The 9,226-nt window shown below is 40.8% G+C and overlaps 1 pseudogene; it reads right to left on the reverse strand.

The window, feature by feature from the left end:
• Positions 1-767: 767 nt before the first annotated feature.
• The window catches only part of LOC102854461, a 45,734-nt pseudogene continuing 37,275 nt past the window's right edge, over positions 768-9,226 (reverse strand).

The following is a 9,226-nucleotide window of genomic DNA, read 5'->3' on the forward strand; positions in this document are numbered from 1 at the left end:
CAAGAAGCTGCGCTGCAATCCCAAGGCATGCAGTTGGAATCCACCAGCCACTCTATGAGAGAGAAGAAGACGGGCTATCTCCTCCCATGCAATTAACTGGCTCTCAAAACTCACCAGAGGGTCAGCAATGTATGGGTTGGCTCCTACTCATAGGCAGACAACAACAATAGTAAGAAGATAGGCACTTGGTTCAAAACCATCAGCCGCTCCACTGGAGAAAGATATGGACCATCTCCTCTCCTTGAATTTACAGCCTCTGATAACCCACCAGAGGGTCAGCTATAGGTCATTTCCAACTTGATGACATATAACAACAAGAGTAAGAAGATAACTCCTCTTCTGATTTCTTTTTGATTGGTTCCAAGGGTGTTGGCTGTGGGTCCAAGTAAGATAAAATCGTTGATCACTTTAATTGGAGGCAAGAAAGGTGGAACACCTTCTCACATACTTTGGACAGTCCTACAGGTCTTTTACAGTTGAAAGGTGCTGGAAAGCTGAACTTGGCCAGTTAGTTGGCAATGCCACAAAGAAGTGGACATAGGAACTGTCATCCACACAACCTTGGGCTGCAACAACCTATTCACCTACAGAGGCAGAAGCAGTTACCACAAAGGCAGTGCCCAGAGCAGGCCAGGGAGAGAGAGACGGTACCTGAGGCCCTCACTGAGGTCCTTGAGTACACGCTCTTTCTCCTCCTCCTCTGTCTATAAGGACCCATTGTCCACACTATACTTCTCTAGCTCTTGCTTTTCTTCTTCTGTGTAAATTCAGTAGCTTCCTTTGAGGCCAGTGAAGTCAGGCTTTACTGTGGTCACACCATTGTAGTCCACCTGCAGAGTGCAGATGGCCTGTTCATACTTCTCATAGCCAAGCTTTCCATGGGCCCCAGATCTGCCATCAGGTACGTTGTCGAAAGAGGGTGTTGACGACATAGCTGCTCCTGAGGAACTCTCCTGTGGGTTCCCAAGAGAGGAGTTGTGACCCGTGAATGTCCCCCTCCCTGTACTCACTCTCTTCTGACATTTGCCATTCCCTCGACGAAAAAAATATGGTTTCTCATTGGTTGTGGTGGTCATTTATCTTCTGACAATGCTCCTCCAAATTGGTGTATCTGTCAGAGTCAGTTTAGATGAAACTCGCCAGTTCTGCTTGCACCAGAATCCTCCAAATTCAGGGCCTCTTGAAGACAGAGATGATCCGAAGGGCTCTGCCAGAATGCTTCATTTGGGTTCGCACTGGTTGAAGAGTTCTGCCACCTCATCACAATTCCCTCCTTCTCCTCTTCTTTTCTCTCCCCACAGTTTGTTTTTCTCTTTGAAAAGAAAAAAATCTTTCATTGTTATGCAATCTCCCCCAGTCCACTGTCCACTTTATAATCTTGTCAGGAAAACAATATCTAATCCTATATTCCTTTTAAACAGTTTTCTCCCTCATACGTTTCCATGCAGTATATATTATTTACCCCTCTTTTCTTAGGTTCCCCTCAACCCCAATGTTAGTCTTGTTTTACAACAGTGACACTATGCAATATTTGTCCTTTTGTGACCGAGATATTTAACTCAGCATAATGTGCTGCAGGGTCACCCAATTTGTATAATATTTCATGAGTTTTTTTGTTTTTCAATGCAGCATAGTATTCTATTATGTGAATATATCACAGCTTCTCTATCCATTCATTTGTTGATGGACACTTGGGTTGTTTCCAACTCTTTGCTATTGTGAACAAAGCCATGATAAACATGGGTGTGCATATATCTGCTTGGGTGGTGGTTATGGCTTCTTTAGGATATATTCCCAGTAGTGGAATTGCTAGGTCAAATGGTATTTCTAGTTCCATCTTTTTTTTTTAAATTAATTTTAATGAAAGCTTACAGAGGCTTAAATTTCCATTCATTCATTGTTGCACTTTTCTCCCTGCCCAACCACCCTCTCAGTTCACTCTTCTCTTTGAAAAGTAAAAGGAAAAAATCTTTCATTGTTATACAATCTATCCCCCCAAGTCCACTCCACTATGCAACCTTCATTCCGGACTCCTGTCTTGACAATAACACTTAATCATCCATATCCCTTTTAAACAGTTTTCTCCCTCATCTGTTTCAATGCAGTATACATAATTATCCCATCTTTCTCAGTCTCCCTCCAACCTCAATGTCAGTCCTGCTTTACAACAGTGGCACTATGCAGCATTTGTCCTTTTGTGACTGAGATACTTCACTCAGCATAATGTCCTTCAGGTTCACCCATTTTGAATAATATTGCATGAGTTCCTTGTTTTTAAATACAGCATAATATTCCATTGTGTGAATATACCTATCCGTTTGTTTGTTGATGGGCAGTTGTTTCCAACTCTTTGCTATTGTGAACAAAGCTGTAATAAACATGGGTGTGCATATATCTGCTTGGGTGGCAGTTATGGTTTCTTTGGGGTATATTCCCAGTAGTGGAATTGCTGGGTTAAATGGTATTTCTATTTCCAAATTTTTGAGAAAGCACTATACTGCCTTCTATAGTGTTTATGTTGTGGATTAGGGCTTCTAGAGTTCAAATACCAATTCCATTCTTCAGCGAGATAGAGAAGGCAAGCTGCAATTTCATTTGCAATGGAAAGAGGCCTCAAATAAGCAAAACACTCCTTAAGAAGGGAAACAAGGTAGGAGGCATCTCACTCCCTGATTTATCCTACTACACTGCTGTGGTGGTCAAGACAGCATGGTACTGGTACAATGACAGACACATAGATCAATGAAATAGAATTGAGAATCCGGAAATCAGCCCATCTACCTATGGTCAACTGATTTTTAACAAGGAAATGAAAACAGTTAAGTGTAGAAATGACAGCCTTTTAAAAAATTTATTTTATTTTATTATTTTTTGCATGTGTACCATTAAATTGGATCTGACTGGTGCAGGAGGAGATTGCTCCTCTTTCTCCAGCAGAGCATCTGGTGGATCCGAACTGTCTATCTCTGGGATTATAGTGCAGCTTCTTGCCACTAGGCCACCAGAGCTCCCTAAATGACAGCCTTTTTAACAAACGGTGCTGGTAAAATTGGAAAACTATCTGTAAAAAACTCAAGAAAGATCCACACCTCCATAAACAAAAACCAACTCAAAGTGGATCATGGATCTAGGACTAAAACCAAGGATTATAAACTTCATTAGCAAAAAGCTTGGAAGAACTCTAGAAGCTTTTTCTCCTCTTCTAAGGGAGTTCTGGTAGCCTAGTGGCAAGAAGCTGCACTGCAATACCAAAGGCACATGGTTAGAATCCACTAGCTGCTCCACGGGAGAAAGATGGGCAATCTCCTCCTAGGTGATTAACGGCCTCTGAAAACCCACCAGAAGGTCAGCGATATGTTGGTTCTGACTCGATGGTACACAGCAACCACTTTAGCTTCTGAGCATGTCCACTGGCGGTTGGTTGGAGAATAAAAGTGCCAAGTGGATGAGGTCATTTCCGGGCTGGGTTGCAGGCTGCTAATGGAGAAAGTTGCTTGTTCTTTGCAGATGGACTTTATAAAATGCCACAAAAATATGTCCGAAATAAAGAACCAAAACACCTTTCAGAGGAAGAAAGGCTATTGAATTTCCTGATGAGAAAACTTTTAAAGTGATAGTTAAGTATCCTCTGAAAAAAAGATGACAGCAAAATAAGTTTTTTTTAAAAAAATTTTAACTATGTAAGAGTGAATAAAATAATTGGAAAATCAGAAGCTCTACAAAGCATCAAACTGAAACCATGAATATGAAGACTAAACTTTCAGAAATACAGAACATATTGGAAGGACTGAAAAAATAGCTGAAGAAATGGAACACAGATAGTGGGAAGTAAAACAAATTCCTCAATATCAATCAGTTAAAGGAACAATTGAAAAAATGAGGAAGAAAAATGAAGAAGGCATAAAAGTCATGTGAGAAAACATCAAGTGGGACAACTTACGTACGACTGGAATTCCAGAACAGGAAGAGAGCCGGAAAAGCACACCAGAAATTGTTGAAGATTGGCTGGAAGGTAATTTTCTAAACATTATGGAAAAAATATGCATTCAAGAAACTGAGTGAAAACCCAAATAGAACAGACTCAAAAAGAAAATAAAGAAATAATAAAATGTTCCAAAATTAAAGACAAAGATTATGGGAAGCAGCATAAGAAAAATGAAATTATTTATAAAGGAGAACCATTAAGAGTTCTCAGCAGAAAGCATGCAGGTAAGAAGCCAATGGCAGACAATGTGAAACTCTGAAAGGAAAAAAAAAAGCCAACTAAAAATTATATGGCTAGAAAAACTCTCCCCCGGTATGAAAGTGAAATAAGAAAACTTCCAGATAAACAAAAATTAAGAGAATTTGGGTAAACTAGACTGACCTTACGAGAAATCCTAGAGAGATTTCTTCAGAACAAGAGGCGACAACATAGATAAAAATCTGAAATTAATATACATGATAACATCATTCAGAAACTGACCCAGACACAGAAATACACAAAGGATAATAAGCTTTCAAGACTAAAAGATAAGAGGTATCAGTCTAGGCTTTGACAAGCACTGTGGCAATTGGACAATTAAAACAGACTTTCAAGGGGGAGGGAGGGAGGGAAAGAAGAATGAACTGGGGAGGAGGGTAGAGAAAATAGTGCAAAAATGAATGAATGAAAACCCAAAATATCTGTAAATGTTCATTAAAATTAATAAAATTTAATAATAATAAAAAAAAGAGGTATCAGTCTAGTCTTCTCTACAAAGGAGCAGCCTTGCTGTCACAGCCCCTCAGTCCCTGAAAATGGATGCTAGCACCATATTTCCACCCTTCCTGGTCAGGAATGCCATCGTCTGCAGTGGTGCTGAGACAACCAGAAACACTGACAGATGAGAGAGTTTCAGCTGCTTGACGGCCCCTCGTTCCTTGATTTCCATTCAAGTTGCAGCTTCCAAACCAGCACCATCACAAGGGATATTGACACAGCGGCCAAGTTTATTGGGGGTGGGGCTGTCCCAGCCACAGTTGGTTGGTTCGGGAGCTGGGATTGGGACTGTGTCTGGGAGCCTCACCATTGGCTGCTCCAGGAATCCTCTGAAGTAGCATTTCTTCTCCTACTCCATTCTGGGCTTTGCCTTCTCAAGGACCATGGGCTTTTTTGCCTGATGGTGGCCTTTCTGATCCTCTTCACCATGGGAAGGAGCCATTACCATCTCCCACAGTTTGTTGGGTTTTGTCTCCCTACCCCCATGTTTCTTTCCCCCCAGTCTCCCTCTGACAGCTTGGGGAAAGTAATTAGCTCACAGTTTGACTGAGGGAAAAGAAATACTATATTGATTTTTTTTTAAATAAAAGGAAGTATCAGCCACAGAACAAAAAGAGACTAAATGCAGTTACAGAACTTCTAAAAGGAAAGGTGTCAAGATTTGAAGATAAAGCAAACTGTTTTAGACTTGAGAATGTAACAGTAATTTACAGGATAATCTTCAAGAAAATTAATAAACCTCATTAAAAAAGCAAAAATAGGAAAATCACAAACTTAAAAAGAACATCAAAGAAGGAAAATATAACAAAATCCATTTAAAAAAATTAACTCAGCACAGAAAAGTAGATGGAACAAAAAAACCACACCAACAATATCACAAATAGGGTGCAGCAGATGCTACATAACATGGCTGCATCTAAGGGAGCTCTGGTGACCTAGTGGCAAGGAGCTGTCCTGCAATCCTGATGGTGTGCAGTTTGAATCCACCATGTGCTCTGCTGGAGAAGGATAGGCAGTCTCCTCTCTGTGCCAATTAGGTCTGACTTGGCAGCACACAACAACAACAACAACAACAAAACAAAACCAAAAAACATAGCTGCATCTAGAAGACATCAGCTAAGCACCATATTTTTTTTGTTGGTCACAAAAGGACTTTTATAGCCTAAGACCACTAGTATAAGAATCTAAGGAAGGGTTTACACACAGATAGAATTAATTTTGTATGGTTACCAGAGATGGAAAGGGAGAGGGGAATATAAATTAATAAACAGATGAGTTAGGTGAAGGGAAAGGCAATATACAATATCAGACATTGCGAGTAATTATATAGCCTTAGATAAGGATTGCATCACAGCATCAAAAAACCAAAAATCCTCTAATGCCTTTTTAATTGTATCCTCCAATATCATAGATGTACATCTGTACTATAACATACCTCTATGAATGTAAAATATTTTGTACCTACTTAGTGCTATTTAATAGTGACCGTACTATATCAGAGCTGCTTTCTTTCATGATGTTATTCAAGACTGTTTTCTTTCCAGATGATGACTGAGAAGTTTAAAAAAGAAAAAAAATGGTGCCAGGTACCACAATCGTAACAGAACTTGCTGTTTTCTGAGGTTTTGTTTGCACTAATATTTTTTAATGACATGTCCTAGATGTCTCTATTATTTTTGTTCCAATGACTGTATAACACACTGCTGTTAGTCTTTAATATATATATATATAGAGTCTATTTATGCATCAATAGCAGCAACAGCTTTTCCAGGTTCTTGAAACAAAATAGAGACATCTAGCACATGTCATTAAAAACAACAACAGGTTAGGGTTAGGGTAAAAAATTAGAACAACAACTTTAGCTGTCCTATCAAATTTGGAAAAAGTATCCCTATTATACCATGTTGAGTTGCATTGTACAGAAATTAACAGCCATATTGGTGTAGAAATGTTAAACTTAATTTCACAATCAACACTCTTGGTGCCAGCAACCAGGAAATCAGAGGACAAATTGCATTGGGAAAAATTGGGGACATCTCTAGAGTACTGAAGAGCAATGATTTCAGTCTAGAGCCTAAAGTGTGTAGATCCAGGCCATGGTCTTTGCAATTACTTGCTATTAGTTGCAATTACTTGCAGGGCAAGACTTTGTCTCTTATACTTTAGACATCAGGTACAAGGAGAGGCCAGTTTCTGAAGAAAGACATCACACTTAGTAAAACAGAGCGTCCAAGAACAACAGGAAGTCCCTCAATGAGATTAATTGACTCAGTATCTTCCAGAGTGAGCTCACACAACAATAATTGTGGATGGGTAAAACAAGGCAATGTGTTGTTATGTTGTACATAGCACATTGGCAGCAAATACACATACCCCCCCCCAATAACATTTAATTCATCTATTAGACACTGTGGTAGTACAATTGTTCAAATACTTGACTCATAACTAGAAAATCTGAGGAGGTTTGAACTCATCAGCCCTTCTATGGGAGAAAGATGTGGCAGTCTACTCCCCCCAAAAAAGAGTCACAGACTTACAGCCCTTGAAAATGTACTGGAGTCTTCCTTTTAGAGCCATTTGAACAATATTACTAGTATCACACACAAGCAAAACCTTTAAAATTATTCAAACTCTGGATTCGAACAGTACATCAACAGAGAACTTCCAGAAATACAGGCTAGGTTGAGAAGAGGCTATGGCATGAGGGATATCAGTGCCAATGTCAAATGGATCTTGGAAGAAAGCAGAGTACAAAAAGAATATTTATTTTTGTTTTATTGACTATTAAAAGACATTCAACTGTGTGGATCATAACAAATTGTGGCTAACATTGAGAGGAATGGGAATCCCCCATCACTTGATTGTGCTTATGTGAAACCTATACTCAGGAAGCAATTGTCAGAACACAGCAAGGCAATACTGCATGGTTCAAAATCAAGAAAGGAGTATCTCAAGGATGTGTCTTTTCCCCATGCCTTTTCAATCTATATGCAAAACAGATCATTTGGGAGACTGGTCTTTATATAGATGAATGTGGCCTCAGAAGTGGAGGAAGACTTATCAATAACCCACATTATGCAGATGAAACAATCTTGTTCATGGAACTGAGGAGGACCTGAAGTGTTTGCTGAAGAAGGACAAAGACTGTAGTCTTCAATATGGGTTGGAGCTCAACATCAAGCAAACCAAGATTCTCACCACCGGAACAATTAGCAGCATCATGAGAGACAGAGAAGAGATAGAAATTGTTAATCATTTTGTCTTGCTCAGATCCACAATGAAAACTCTTGGCATCAGCACTCAGGAAATCAAAAGATGAATTGCACTGGGAAAGTCAGCTGTCAAGGACTACTCCAGAGTGCTGAAGGGCAATGATGTCGGTCTAGAGATTAAGGTGCACCCGATTTAGGCCATGGTCTTCACAATTACTTGCTATACATCAGAGAACTTGACAATAGCTAAGGATGACAGAAGAATCCATGCCTTTGAGTTCTTGTGCTGAAGAAGAGTATAGAACATACCATGGACTGCCAAGAGAACAAACAGGTCTGTCTTGGAGAGGGTAAAAACAAACTTCTCCTTGGAAGCAAGGATTTTGCAGCTCTGACTAACATATTTTGGGCATGTTCCCAAGAAGGCCCCTGCTTTGGAGAAGAACATCATGCTTAGAAGGGTGGAGGGACAGAGGGAGAGAGGAAGACCTTGGATGAGATGGATTGTCTCAGTAACTGGGGTAACGGGGGAAGGTGTGGGAGACAGTGAGACTGGCTCAGGACAGGGCAGGGTTCAGAGCTATTCGGTATATGGTCGCTATGAGTCCTAGTCTACTGGATGGCACATAACAAGGTGAATTGGAATCCATGACACAGCACGGTGGTTTCGTTTCCATGTTGACAACTGGACATCCATCTAGATGTCTATGCAAATGTCTAGTGAGGAATCCCAGGCCTGTTTACATTTAACTTAGCCTGAGGGCGAGAAGGACTGCTGGATGTCATTTCCTTCTCTCAAGCAAAGATCAAAGACACAGTGGTCAGTTTTGTGGACTTTCTGGAATTGCCTAACCAGAATTCTGAAAGAGAAATGGGCCTAAAGCAAACAATTCCTGTTTTTTTTTCCCAACATTGGAGTCTCCTTCAGTGCTCCTGGGAGAGGGAGGGGGCTGAGCCTCTCCGTTCAGGGAGGCAGGCTGGCGGGGCACTCAGCCGCTGCGCGAAGACACCCCCACACGGGGCTCGTGGGGGACCTGGACGACTCAGAAAACACAAGGGGTCTACACTTTGGGGTTTGGCTCAATGCCTCTCTCAAATCCCCCAGACCCTAACGCTGTAGAATCGCCTCTGCTTGCACCTATTGATTCTGAAGCTTAGAGATGGCGGGCTCGGGATCCCAAAGCTCCTACACATTGCTGCGGTGTGAGGAGATGCGTTAGGGAGACTCATCCTCTCTCGCCCAGCAGAGTGTCCGCCCTGAGCCTGGGCGCCA

Source organism: Elephantulus edwardii, unplaced genomic scaffold (genome assembly GCF_000299155.1).
Source record: "Elephantulus edwardii isolate Elephantulus edwardi_28Jun2011 unplaced genomic scaffold, EleEdw1.0 scaffold00161, whole genome shotgun sequence".
NCBI lineage: Eukaryota > Metazoa > Chordata > Mammalia > Macroscelidea > Macroscelididae > Elephantulus > Elephantulus edwardii.